The sequence below is a fragment of the Marmota flaviventris genome, chromosome 5 (assembly GCF_047511675.1).
Source record: "Marmota flaviventris isolate mMarFla1 chromosome 5, mMarFla1.hap1, whole genome shotgun sequence".
In the NCBI taxonomy this organism is placed as follows: domain Eukaryota; kingdom Metazoa; phylum Chordata; class Mammalia; order Rodentia; family Sciuridae; genus Marmota; species Marmota flaviventris.
This window is the reverse complement of record NC_092502.1, coordinates 117216969-117230118: the sequence shown is the minus strand read 5'-3', so window position 1 is coordinate 117230118 and position 13150 is coordinate 117216969. Positions and strand designations below refer to the sequence as shown.

Here is a 13150-nt window from a genome sequence, read left to right as displayed (position 1 = left end):
TGAACCACATATACATTGGGATTACAGTGGTTGTCCCATCAGAATGTCCCACTTAGACATTCTGTCACAGTTTGTGTAAGTACACTCTATGATATGTACAATGATGAAATCACCTAAGGATGTGTCCCCACCATTAAAGGTACACATGACCATACAGTCAACATTTGCAAATCTACCTTTGTCTTGCTCTTAGGAGTGATTTTCAAAAGGGCTTTGGAGAGAGACACACTTTTGTAAAAAGGCACTTCAAGGCTTTCAGGGTTGTATAAGGTTGAAACAGTATTCAATATATTTCATCTTCATATTTTAATTAGTTAATTATAAATTTAATATTAATAAAAACTTAAGAAAGCAGATTCCAACAAAATCTTCTGGCCCTGTCTAATCCCAGAGCATTAACATCGTCCTCTTCCCTACAGATGATGATGTTTGGCATGTGGCCCTCCAGAACCATGCCCCAACCTTGTCTGCCCTGTCAACCCAGGGTCTCAGGGCACTGACCTTCGTGGATCACATCATATGGGTTTCCTTGGTCTCTGTCTTATTTGGGGTTTGGCCAATGGGTGGCATCAGGAAGAGATACAAGAATAAGCAAAAAGAGAGTTATTTATTCCTCAACTCCATTCCTGTGGGTTGGCAGTGGCTGCTTTCCTCCACCAAAGGACCCAGTTAGATCAGGCAGGCTTCTGCTGAACTAGCCCTTTCCAGGTTCCAGTAGCTCTCTCCTTCCCTTGCACCTGTAGACTTGAGGGTAGTAATGGCTCCCTGCAATTGCTGGCTCTAGGATCTTTGTAAATAGCACCTTTCTTAATTTTTCTTCAATCACTCCTTTTAGTAAGCAATATGTCTACTACCTAGATTCAGACAAATACAGTTTAGGAAGGTATTGTTGTTATCATCTGTTTCTAATGATAAACAGAAACAAAGTTGCTTGAGTGACTACCTTTTGGCTTTTTCTTTAATTGTCTCCACTTCTCCTTCCCCTCATTTCCTGAGCTGTTAATGACTTTAGTAATACTGACCTCAGTGTCTGCCCAGCCAGCACACCCAGAAAGTCTTTAGTATCTACCCAAAGGGTCTGGCTTTTATTTTCTCTCAGAATACTTGTATTTTAAGCATGGTGAACGTTAAAAAAAAGAATCAGCAACTACACATTCTTAAAAATGACTCTTACACAACACCTGTCACCCTATTTATTCTCAACACCCCATGAGCAACACTGCTTTAGGCAAGACTGGTTGTGTGAGCATTTAACCAACAAATATCAGCAACTGGGAAACCCATAAATAGCAACAGAGAGGACAAATAGGATGAGTCAGTAAGCCCTCTGTGTCACACTGCAGGGACTGGCCTTCCTTCTTAATTATGGGGCACTAAACCCTTCATCTCTGAAGTCATCTCTGAGCCTCATATAATCAATGTCATGCATCTAGTTGCCTTTGAAGATGTGCAATCTTCCTCCTCCTAGCTAACATTAGAATTTAAAATGCTTGGGCTCAGCACTGTAGCAGTTTACATCCTCAGCAATTTGCCCCTTTCTGGGATAGACAAGGGCATTGCTGTTAGCTGGGTCTGATCCTGGTTCAGGTACCTTCAATCTGTGTGATTCAGCTCACTGGATTTATCTCCTCTATTATGGGTAATAAGACTTGCCTCGTAGCTACAGGGTTGTCATGAAGATTAAAATTAGTTTGGCCAATGATACAACATTCTAGAAAAGGAAAACTACAGAGTCAGAAAAAGGATAGGTAGTTCTCTCCTGGGATGAATAGATGTAGCACAGAGTATTTCTTGGGTAGTGAAACTATTCTACATGATATTCTAATGGTAAGTACATGACCTTTTACATCTGTCAAAGCCCATGTAACTGTACAACATGAAGTAAACCCAATGCAGACTATGGATTTTATTTAATAATAGTGTATCAAATTTGTTTCATCAGTTGTAACAAATACACCACATTTTTGGGAAACCTTAATAGGACAAACTAAGAAAGGGAGAGAATGGGCATATGAAAGCCTCTCTTCTTTCTAGGCAACTTTTCTGTAAACATCAAACTTCCCTAGAAGATAAATTCTTTTAAAAAAACAGTTTGGACAAGATATGTGAAAATATTTTTTAAACTCTAAAGAGTTTGCTAAACATGAGGCAGAACACCTAAGTGATTTTAACTTAATTTTAAAATTTCATACTGGAGTTTGCAAAGTGTGTTCTGCATCACTGAGAGGAGCCCCTGGTTCATTCTTAATTGCTTGTCTTCCTGCTTTCAAAGCTGTCAAGACCTCCTACCTTCACTGCTGACTGGTTTCTACAAAATCCCAGCCATGCCACAGAGATGCTACCTCTGTACCACTACTGCCTTTTTAAAATTGTCCAGAAAATGTTAATACACAGTATCCTTCAGCATTTTTCCTTGTAATTCTCAGCAGGATTACCCCACTCTCACCCTGCCCAATATTTAGCAGCTATGTTTGATTAAAGTCACATTGTTCAGAGGCAAAAAGACTATGAGAAGATTTAGGACATTTAGGTTGTCAAGATTAAGGACATTTAGGTTGGAAAGTCTTTCTTCCATTTAAGCCAGAGAATGTCTGAAATAGACAAAGCTTCTTAAAGTGTTTGCTGGGGGGTACTGAGTAATGAGTGGGTGGCTGTTGCTGCATCCTTATAAATATCTCTGATGCCACCATAACCCAGTAGGGTTTATAAATTACAGAGGCAGAAAGAAAACCAGTGGGGTCAAAAATTAGCCATAGTCACACAGTAATGACCAAACTGGGATTCAAATTGAAGGTAAAGGAAGCCAGAAGCTGTTCTCAGTCCTTGCCATGTGAAATGAGGTGGCTAATTTCAGCCAACTTATTTCTTGGAGATTGGTGGTCAGTTGAACTCCCTCCTGGATAATACATGCACTTTTGACAAGAACCTTTAAAGCTTCAGACAAAGAATTTCAGCATTCCCTGCACTGTGATTGTCAGAACTCTGTACTACGAGCTATTAATAGACTTACGATGACAAAAAGAAAAATTCTGTGGTCAAGAAACTAGGATAGGAGCCCTCTGTGAACAGTTAGAATGCACATTCCTAAACCTGCCACCAAGAAAACTACTCAGCTGCATTTAACTCCAACATTCCCCAAAATGTACTTGAGCATTTTGCATGGTCTGCTTATTAAAATTTCTTTGAAAGTCAACGTAGGAAACACTTTAAACAAGCAAGTAACTTATGGTAGAAGTTATAGCCACCTTGATATGACTCTGAAATGTCCCTTTTGAGGAAATGATCTCATGTCAGCAGCTTTCTTGCCTATCCACAGGTGAGTAGGACACACTTTCATGCATAGATTTCCTATATTCATGGTTCTCTACCACTCCATATTAAGTTCTGTCATCATTGATTAGGTATTAAAAGGACTCTCAGCCAAGAAGCTCATAGAAGGTAGCTCTAGATTTTGAGGTAGTAGTATCATAGACTAGAAAAACAAAGAGAAACAGGTGTCTGAAAAGAAAATCAGATGAGAGAGCAGCTCAATGCAAGGAAATGAAGAATAGCTATGCATATGATACCTCTTGCCTCCCTCCCACTCACTCTCTGAATATGTAGATAGAAGTATCTATGTATTTAGAGATCAACATCCTTAATGAATGGTACTTGAAATTTAAGTGACTTTGAATACTAATAGGATACATAGGTTTGCACATCAAAGGAAGGGAAGACAGAGCATGAGAAAGGTACCTTCGCTACATATAACTAAATGAGTGTGGAAGCTAAGAGTTGAGGTCACTTTTCAAAACCACTTGCAATTTCAGGGCACAGAATGTCTTAGTCACACCCACAAGGTTTAGCTATAGAATGTAACTAAAGTAGGAAAGCAGCAATTAGGTTTGCCACAGAGGATGAGAGCACATCCTGTCTGGGGACATGCATGCCCCTACTCAGAGTGGGCTCTGCAGCTGTCCACTCAGTGCTAGCCCTGTGGGGGGTCAGCGCCAGAAGGGAATCTGCTATGAGCAGAATGAGGCTGGGCTGCCACTCCCTAGGAGTCTAAATGAGGATGAAGAATTTCTGAACTAGCTACAGGCCAAAACCCATCCAAGAATAGAAGTGGAAGGGACTGGGGCTTTTAAAGTTTCTTCTATAGCAATCCAAATTCAAACATTGTTTCTAAGGAGACTTTGGTTTCCCTGGAGAACTCTAGTTTCAAAGTGAACTTTAAATTGCACGAAGAGGCATCCAATTAAACTGATTGTGGAGTGACTGTTAAGTTTGAACATAGAGGAGACTATTAGGCTAGGTCCCATGCTTAGATTGCCATAAGAAAAAGACATCTCAGAAGCCAAACATGCCTCAAAGAACACTAAGGTCACCCGATGCGGACAATGTCCATATCAGAAGATTCATTTTGCACAATAGTCAGAAACGTAGACTTCATGTGAAATAGAGTTATCATCTGTCTTACCACTTACTAGCTATACGACTTGGGACATGTTAATAAAGCCTGTTAAACCTTAGTTGGCTTAAACCAGAAATTAAGACTGAGAATCTTTTAATTGCATAGCCATCAAATGCAGTAATACATATTATAAATTTAGTACTGGGCCTGGCACATAGTAAGTATCAATATATTGTAGGAATCAAATTTCTCTCCAGGATTGATTAGGAGATAAGAGGAGAGCAGACAAGCTGATAGGAGAAGTGACCAGGAAAGAGGAGGAGTTAAACTCTTTTATGACTTGATAGAATGTTTGGGGAGTAATGGCCTAGGGGTGCAGCTTAGTGATAGAGTCCTTGTCTACCATAAGCAAAGCCCTGGGCTCCATCGCTAGCAAAACACACACACACACACACACACACATACACACATACACACACATCCCTAGAAAAAGATAGTCTCAGAAGGGCTGAAACGGGTAAATTATACTGATAACCTGCCCCAAATGTGAATGGTGTTTATGTCCTCAACAGGACATTGAACTGATATGAAAGTGTTGAAAGAAATATAAAAATGAGTGGGGGTGAATTTGGGTACGGGTAGTTTGTTTTGCAGGAATTGTTTGGTGCTTGAAGAAGAGTGACAAACTGTGGGTTTTGTCATGAAATGAGCATTTTATGATCATTCTTTAAATTCCACTGTAGTTTTAAATAAGTTCCTTGTAGTCATCACTTTTTACAATGTATTCCTTGGAAGAGGGTCAGGAAAAAAAAATGATGAAGCCAAACCGTTCTCTGTGACTGCTGTGCTGCTAGGATGATAGACAAGGGGTCCCCCTCCAGGTCTGGCTGTCCCTGATGTCCTAGTTCCCTTCATTCCTATGCGCTCTTGAGATTCTACACTGTAGCACTTTCAGCCTGTAGGACAAAAAGGAAAGGCTCAAGGATGTTTTTATACAACCAAGTTACAAGATCAATGGAATAGTTTTGAATGGGCTCATTTGCTAATGGGAATTTTTATGAGAGGGAAATAAAAAAGAAATTAGTTCAAATTTCCCTAGACAGATGTTTTAAAGAAATCTGAGCCTTCTAAAATGCTACAAAAAGCTTTTCTAAATTCTGAGAAAGAAGCAAAATTGTTGTTAGTTAAATGCTTAATGTTTATTATCACCAATATGTTAGTTTTAGAGCAAATTTATGCCACAGTGGAGTCACAGTTTCATGTAATACCATGAGTACATTTTATCAATCATTAAAGTCTCTGGTGTAATCAGTCACAATGCAGTTGGCCCATTTCATAGAAGCTAGAAAACAGTTTTGATGTTTTTATTATTGGTTTAGAACCTTATATTGTCATGTCTTTCTTGAATGATATTGTTGGGTATTTGACCAAACACCCCTGATCAAGGAATACAATCTTTATTATTACATTGTTCTCAGAAAAATAAACACTGTCACTGAGCATGTTATGACTCAGCTTTCAAAAGAACTTGGTGACCAGAAGTCTGTTGGTCTCAGAAATGACATTTTCACACATTCAGGAAAGTCAAAGCTAACTGAGTTACATCAGGTATTTAAAAAAAATCCCATCAAACCTGATAATTGAGAACAAAAATAAGAATCAGAGTGTTTACTAATTTGTATATACAAAGCAGTGTCAGATTAATAGATCAATATAGAATAGAGAGTTACCTATATTGTTCAGAGGAAAAAAATGTGCTTAAACAATGCAAAATTTTTTCTTTTGGTTGCCAATGGACTTTTATTTATATGCAGTGCTGAAGAATTAAACCCAGTGCCTCACACATGCTAGGCAAGTGCTCTACCATTGAGCTACAACCCCAACCCCCAAAATTCTAATCTTGATAAAGCAGGCCACCAACCAGCTAAGACATAGGAAAATTTGGAATTCCAGAACTAAGAATGGGATGGGGGGGCACAATATCATAGGTAATTTCATTTAATTTCAGCTGATTATTGAATGACTGTCTTTGCTGTCTTTGCTAGTTTAAGTGCATGTCCTGTTTTCCAATTCAAGATCATAGCATTTTTACATTCTTTATAGGGCATTCATATGCCAGAAAACATTTACTAGTATATCCCGAAACATTTAAATTTAATAGCTAAAAGTCAATTATTGTTTTTAAACAATAGTTACCAATTTCCCTCACCAAGAAAGCAAAGATGCTGCAAAGACAGCTCATGATCTGAAAATGGCAGTAATTACAAGGAGTTCTGCAGTCCCTGAGGGAAAGAACAACTTCACTTTCTGAGAAGGAACTTATCTGTATGGCATAAACAACTATTTGCTGATTTTTAATTCTATCTTTTCTCAAAAACAGGTTTAGACTCTCCCTTTATAAATAAGCCCAGGAAATAAGTCCAAGGATACTTGAAATTAGAAAAGTTTTCAGACTTCTAACAGGGATGTGAAATATTAATATTTGTTCTGCAATTGATCTCATATACTTTGAGACCAGGATTAGGAGTGTGTACAGTTCTTTGTCAACCTAAAATGACAGTGGCCCCTCAAACAGTGGCCTCAGCATGTGTTTGCTCCAAGCCTGACAGCAACTTTCACCTTTGGACTGAATCAAAAGCCAAAGGTTAAGTCCTGGGAATCCTTCACCCTTCACACTCACACAGCATTTGAGAGCTGCTTGGAGAAACCCAGCTGAATGTGGGAAAGCATATGGGGTGGAGCCAGAGGTTCAGGTTAGGGGAGCGCCAAGAGGGTTTTTTTTCTCATTTGTAAATTTTCCATTACTGTTGTAATACATGCTTCATTCAAAGGGAATGTGACAATCCAGTAGGGGTGTCACATCCATGAGTCTTAGTAGAGAGTTCCAGAGGTCAAGCTGTTTATGTAGGGCAGCTACCAAGAATGATACTTTAAAGGTTGCATTTCTCAAATTTTTTTCACATTTTTTTTTTTACATAATACAGTTGGCCCTTCATATCTGTGGATTCCACATCCACGGACTCAACCACCTGTGGATTGAAAATATTTGAAAAAGAATTGTATCTAAGTTCTCAAAAGAAGAAACACAATGGCCAATACACGGGGAGGAAAAAAAGGTTCAACATCATTAGCAATTAGGGAAATGCAAATCAAAACTACCCTGAGATTCCATATCATACCAGTCAGAGTGGCTGTCATTAAGAATACAAATAATGGGCTGGGGTTGTGGCTTAGCGGTAGAGCACTCGCCTTGCGAGACCCTGGGTTCGATCCTCAGCACCACATAAAAATAAATAAATAAAGGTATTGTGTCCAACTACAACTAAAAAATAAATATTTCAAAAAAGAATACAAATAATAATAAATGCTGGAGAGGTTATGGAAAAAAAGGAACACTTTATGTTATTGATGAGACTATAAATTAGTATAACCACTCTGGAAATCAGTATGCAGGTTCCTCAAAAGACTAGGCATGGAACCACCATATAACCCAGATATATCATTCCTTGGTACTTACTCGGAGGAATTAAAGGCATTTTACTACAGTGGTACATGAATACCTGTGTTTACAGCAGCACAATTCACAATAGCCAAACTATGAACCAGCCTGAGTGTCCATCAATGGATGAATGGATAAAGAAAATACATACACAATGGAGTTTTATTCAGCAATAAAGAAAAATGAAATTATGGTATTTTCAGGAAAATGAATGGAACCAGAGACCATCATGTTAAGTGGAAATAAGTCAAACTCAGAAGGTTAAGGGCCCTATATTTTCTATCATATGTGGAATCTGGAGAGAAAAAATGGAAAACAAAGGTGGGGCGTATCTCCTAAAAACCAAAGGAAGATCTGTAGAGGAAAGGGACCAACGCATGGGAGGTGGGGAGGGAAGAAGTGCTGAGGAGTGATATTGGCCAAATTACATTGTTATATTGTGTGCATGGATGAATATATAACAAATCCCATTGGTGTGTACAACTATAATGCACCAATAAAAATGTGAATGAATGAATGAATGAATGAATGAATTGAAGCAACATGCCTGGTTAGAAATATTGAAAAAAATAAATAAAACAGGGAATGAAAGGGCTGGGGTTGTAGCTCAGGGGCAGAGCACTTGCCTAACATGAATACACACACTTATTTTTTTCTTGTCATCATTCCCTAAATAATACAGCACAACTATTTACATTGCATTAAATCATATAAGTAATCCAGAGATGATTTAAAGTATATAAGAGGGGCTGATGTTATGGCTCAGTTGTAGAGTGCTTGCCTCGCACATGTGAGGCACTGGGTTCAATCCTCAGCACCACATAAAAATACATAAATAAAATAAAGCTATTGTGTCCGACTACAATTAAAAAATTAAAAAGATTTTTTTTTTAATTAGGGACTGGGGTTGTGGCCTAACATGTATGAGGCACTGGGTTCTATCTCCAGCATCACATAAAAAACTAAATAAACAAAAATAAAAGTATTGTGTCAATCTACAACTAAAAATATTTTTTTAAAAAAGTAAACAGTGGGGCTGGGATGGTAGCTCAGTGGTAGAGTGCTTGCATAGCACATGTGAGGCACTAGGTTCGATCCTCAGCACTACATAAAGATAACTAAATAAAATAAAAAGGTATTGTGTCCATCTACAACTAAAAAAATATAAATAAATTATACAAGAGGATATGTATAGGTTAAATACAAATACAGTGCCATTTTACATGAGGGACTTGAGCATCCATGGATTTCAGTATCCAAAGAGGGTCCTAGAAGCCATGGACATTGAGAGATGACTATTTATTCTCCCTTGGTTATCTCATCCATTCCCTGTGAGTACTCTCATGCACAGTTTCACTTACTAAGTATCTTCACTCAGCTTCCAAATTGCCAGATCCCTCCATTCAGCATCAATGCTGTATATCCAAGTCTCTGATTAACATCTCCACTGCTTGTCCTACTGGCCCTTCACATTCAGTAATGACGTCAGCATCTCCCCCTCCTTTCCAAAACCATTCTTCTGTATCCACAACCTCAGTGAGTAACACCATGATCCAGCAAAACCTAAGGCAAATATCTGAATATTGTCTTTCACTTTCTTTCCTTCACAGTCATCCATGAGCAGGGCCTATCGATTGCACCTCTTAACTTCTCTCGAATCAATCTATTCCCTCTGTTTCTACTGCCACTATCTTGGTGCAGGAGGCCACCACCATATCAAACCAACATTACGTCACATTCTTCTGAACTGAAATTCTTAGCATTTTCAAATATGCTGCAGCTTTCAAAGATTCAAATCTGGTCTTTCTTATTTTCCTGCTTAAAATACAGGGGCTGCAGGTATAGCTCAGTTGATAGAGTGCTTGCCTTGCATGCACAAGGCTCTGGGTTCAATCCCTAGCACCAAAAAAAAAAAAAAAAAAAAAAAAATGCCCACTGCCTGCAGTCCAAAGTCAAGCCCTATGGAAGGGCATAAAGGTTTTTCTTGATCTATTTCCAGCTTATCACTATGACCTCAACCAAGCATTATACAATCATTATACAATCTAGCTGTTCTGGATTATTTGATATCCCAGGTCCTCTCTTGCCTCCAGGTCTTTTCAACATGCTTTTGCCTCAGTCTAGAATGCCCGTCTCTTCTTCTCCCTAACCCCACATCCCTGCACCTGGCCAAATCTCTAGCTCTTCAGGTCTCAGTTTAGATATCACATTTTCCAAAGAAATTTCCCTTTCCAGCCACACTGATTAGATAGCCCTCTCACAGTTTCAAATAGCATTCCAAACAGAACACGTAAGCCACAGTTTTCATCTCCCTGATTTAGGTCTGTTTTGTTTTTGTTTCTGATTTGTTTTTGCTTTGTTGGGGATGGAATCCAAGGCCTCATGCATGTTAGGCAAGTGCTCTGCCCCTGAGCTACAACCCCAGCCCTTTCATTCCCTGTTTACTTCTTTCTTTCCCCAACTAAAATATACTCTCCTTGAAGAAATGAATATATATTCTAATCACTATTGTACCTAGCACCTAGCTCAATGCCCGCCACATAGTTCATGTTCCATCATTGAACAAAAATTTATTTTCCCCACCACCTTCTGGGGAGTTCCTTCCTCCCAGACTAGGGATGCTGAGGTAGGAGAATCATGAGTTTAAGGCCAGCCTGGGCAACTGAGCAAGATTCTGCTCAAAATAATAATAATAATAGTAATAGTAATAATAATAATAATTTTTTAAATAATAAAAGGGTTGAAGATGTAGCTCAGTGGTAGAGAGCTCCTGGGTTCAATCCCCAGTACCGACAAAAATATCTCATTTCTCCCACAAATATTTCCTCTAGGCAAACACTCTGCCATTTTCTTAACTTTTAACAGCTAAGATGGAAAGTAAAAAGACAACATAAATGAACAAACAGCAAATATATTAAAAGCCCCAATGTGTGAGACCTGCTTTTATCCATGTAGTCAAGCCATATTTTCTGCAAGTGAATTTCTCCTATTAAATATAAGAGAATTCAGTATGTTCATGTTTCATAGTGTAAGAAATGGAGATACTCGGCTTTCAATAAGAACGACACTTGAAGAAGTTGTTATCGTTTGTGTTAGAAGATGTCATGTTCCTGAACTGCTTGGACACTTAGAAGTCTTCATCAGTTACACGGTCGTTCTAAGTGCCAGAAACCCAACTCAGTTAACTTAGACTCTCTCCATTTTCCTAAAAAGGGGAGATTTGCTCATGGACTCCAACAGCTTTGGAATGAACAATATACAGAAAGGAGAGCCACGCACTTAAGCCTAAAAGGAATTAAAACCAAGAGTCAACAGCTACAAAGAATTTCGCTGGTTCTTCTGCAACTCTGCTCCCTGTAAACATCGCCCACTCCCCCTAGTCTTCTCCACGGAAGCACCAGGGATTCTGTTCTAGGGATACTGTAACACCAAAAACCAGGTGACCTAAACAACTGAAATGTCTTTTCTCACAGTTCTGGGTGGTGAAAGTCTGAAATCAAGATACCAACAAGGCTCCTGTCTCTCTGATCCTCTAGGGGAGAACCTACCCTCCCTCCTCTACCTTCTGGTGTTTGTCATCAATCCTTGGTGTCCCAGGCTTGTAAGGGTATCATTCCAGTCAGATTGCCATCTTCTCCTGTGTGTCTTCACACTGTCTTCCTTCTCTGTGTGTCTGTCTCTGAGTCCAAATTTCCACTTTTCAAGCAGTCATGTTAACTTGATTACCTCTGTAAAGAACCAAATAAGGTCACATTCTGAGTCCTAGGGGTTAGGACTTCAATATATCTGTGGGGAAAACACAATTCAACCTATAGCGACCAACAGCAAGTCTCCAAGGTTGACATCTAAACTTTCCTTTACCAGAGGAAAAGCCAAGACATGATACGGTTTGTGTGAAGTCCCCACTTCCAGGACAAATCAACAGAGGTGGGGGCAACAGCAGAGTTCCACAGGATCACCGCTGTTTGTGCACTATTGCCTTCAAGTCTCACTAAAAAAACGATTCATCTCTTTTACAAATGAGACAGGGTGGCCATATAAACGGGGAAAGCCAGTCAAAGGAAGGAAGTGACAAGGAACAGTTAGGCCACATCTGCTTGCCTTCTAATGATAAGGAGACAGCTTCATGTAAGAGGATTAAGATACAGACATCTCAGCAGAAGGACTGGGAAACATTCACAAGAAGCTGGTGGGTATTAGGAAAAAGACCTGGAAGGAGTATGCATCGTAACATACCAAATGTCTTTAATATCACAGCCGAGAAACAAGTCAAAGCTTTTGTTCTAATTACTGTTGCGGTAAATGGCGTCTGCCATCTACAGCAACAGTTTATTTTTCTTTCTGTGGTCAACCAATTTTTCCCCTACACACAGCATTCCATTATACATTTTTACTCCTAACTTCTTTTCTATTCCAGAGGTAAGTACATATAAGAACAAATTTGTAAAAACTGTGACAACCTGTGGCACCAGGAATGAAGATTTTTAACATCATGAACTATGGCTAAATGGGGACAAAGGCAGCTCAAAATTTCCCTTACTCAAAGGTTCGTATGACTTTGTAAACATACATTGAGATTTTTTTTAGTTGCTAAATTTATTTGCTCCAGAATAAAATTGGGAAGTTCTATTTGGGATACCTACTTTAAAGTCCACCATAAAAAATCGAGTTTAATATTTTTAACTATAGAAAATAACACTTGCTCGTTATAGACAATTTGAAAAAAAAAGCCATGCATGCATGTTTAAAAACTTAAAAATCACCTATCATACTGCCACTAACCACTGTTAACATTTTCATATCTTTACTTAGTTATTTTCTGTATACATGTAGATTCTTTTTTAAACAGAATTATTCCTGTTATGCAATTTTATGAACCAGTTTTTTTCATTTTATATTTTATCATGAGCTCTTTTCCCATAGTCACTGAGAATATTTTTAATGACAGTATAGTATTCTATGTCATGCCATAACATATATAAGCTTTATTTTATTCTTAGACATATAGGTTGTTTATTATAAACTATTTCTTATCATAAAAATGTCTCAAAATTTACATATTCAATTTTATTGTAAGTATAGCTAATCACCCCTAGAAAAGTTAAAAATGTTTTAGCCATCACTAAACAAACCTAAGTTTATTCTAGAGCCAGCCTCTAAAATGAGATAAAATCTAAATTATCATAAGGAATTTACCAAAATACATATAATTTATAAACATATCCAATTCCTACCTACAAGCTGTCTCCTATCTTGAA

The 13150-nt window shown here is 38.3% G+C and overlaps 1 long non-coding RNA gene across 3 annotated transcripts in view; it reads right to left on the bottom strand.

The window, feature by feature from the left end:
* The window catches only part of LOC114094988 (uncharacterized), an 88484-nt gene extending 76599 nt beyond the window's left edge, over positions 1-11885 (bottom strand). For all 3 annotated transcript variants that reach the window (XR_011707519.1, XR_011707518.1, XR_011707520.1), the window contains exons 1-2: positions 11754-11885; positions 11455-11620 (exon numbers count right to left, since the gene is read on the bottom strand). This is a non-coding gene — a long non-coding RNA (uncharacterized lncRNA). The remainder of the gene's footprint in view (positions 1-11454; positions 11621-11753) is intronic.
* Positions 11886-13150: the final 1265 nt, after the last annotated feature.